The sequence below is a fragment of the Paramormyrops kingsleyae genome, unplaced genomic scaffold (genome assembly GCF_048594095.1).
Source record: "Paramormyrops kingsleyae isolate MSU_618 unplaced genomic scaffold, PKINGS_0.4 ups159, whole genome shotgun sequence".
Lineage (NCBI taxonomy): Eukaryota > Metazoa > Chordata > Actinopteri > Osteoglossiformes > Mormyridae > Paramormyrops > Paramormyrops kingsleyae.
Genome location: NW_027326097.1, coordinates 45,264 through 46,722, shown reverse-complemented (window position 1 = coordinate 46,722; position 1,459 = coordinate 45,264). Strand labels below are relative to the sequence as shown.

At 42.7% G+C, this 1,459-nt stretch overlaps 1 pseudogene; it reads left to right on the top strand.

Annotated features, from left to right (window-relative positions):
- The first annotated feature begins 949 nt into the window (after positions 1-949).
- On the top strand, positions 950-1,182 carry LOC140587206 (U2 spliceosomal RNA; annotated as a pseudogene).
- The last annotated feature ends 277 nt before the right edge of the window (positions 1,183-1,459 follow it).

Sequence of the window (1,459 nt, the reverse complement as noted above, 5' to 3'; positions counted from 1 at the left end):
TGGCAACATATCTTTAGCGATATGAAACGTTATTGCGTCTGTTATTTCTTTCTGTCATTGAGAGCCTTTCTGGTAAGGTGTCACACTGGCAAAGGCATCACAAACATTTGTTTGTTTTGGTTGACATCCAGATTTGGCTTTGTATTCGTTGTAAAGAGCTTTGTGGTGCCGTTTTAAGTGATCAGACAAATTGGTGGTGTTTCCATGTTTTGTGGCCACAACTTTATGACACTCCATGCAAAGTACCTCTTTTTGGTCAACATCCTCCTTTTTGTAGCCGAAATAGTCCCAAATAGATGATTTCGACTTTCTTTTTGGTACGAAATCATTTTTTTGCGGCGGATCCTCTTCGTCGCGCATTTTTAGCAGTGAATGTTGGCTGTGAGCGGTGAGCAGCGACACAGCGAACCAATCACTGTGCAGGCACGCGGAACGTGCATGTCACCCCAGCAACAAGCCATACAACAAACTCGTGTTTACTGTGTGCTACCGTTCTCTTAATACACAATGGGCTTCTACCCTTCACATCGTATGTTCCGGCGATGTGACTATCGCTCACGCGCACATCGCGATGTCGATGTCAAAACAGAATATCGTTCAGCCCTAGTGCAGAGCTTGGAAGTCTGCGGATGTGTTCCTTTTTAACCCTCTGGAGTCTTGGGGTAGGGGACACACTTTCACTAACTGGGGCATGCTCACACATTTCATTCAATATCATAAACTTAATTCCTGGCAAATAAATTATTTCTTATATATTTGGTTTGGTAACAAACTCATCTTAATCTTAGTGTACTTTAGATTTATGTGAAGTTTGTAATTTGACATTCAAAGTATAGACATTGTAAAATGCACTTTGGAACACTCTGTGGGTGTTTGTTTAATATTATCTTTGAAAGTCTTATTGTACTGTGTTGGCATGATTTGCATAGTGTGGGAATGTTTCAGCCTTATAGATTGTGATTATGTGTTAATGTAAGTAGTACAAGCATAATATTTATTATTCATGTATTTGAGCTGATTTACATTTTGTTTTGGTATGAAAAGGTTATTTTGATACGTCCCCCATGGAGGGGACCACATATTAAACGGATTTTTGGAACAGGGAGCCGGAAGTGGGGCTTGCCCCATCTGCTCCAGGCATCGACCCGGTATTGCAGTGCTTCCGGGAACGGTGCACCTCTACTGCCCCCTGTTGTTGAAAGGCAGAACTGACTGACTGAATGGGTGACTAATAGACTGAGTGCCTCTGGATGGCCAACTAATTAGCCGCATGTGGTGTGAGGGAGGGGTCCTGTCCGTGCGCGGCCCCCATTTCCTGCCTTTTTTCTTTTTTTTTTAAAGTAAGGTGACACGCTGTCGTTTGTGCGGTGGGCAGCTGTGCTGAGGTAAGGCATGACTTCATCTTTGCCTTTTGAATTTTCCCTCATGTTTGTTTAAATGATTGCTGTTTTTTGAGAGG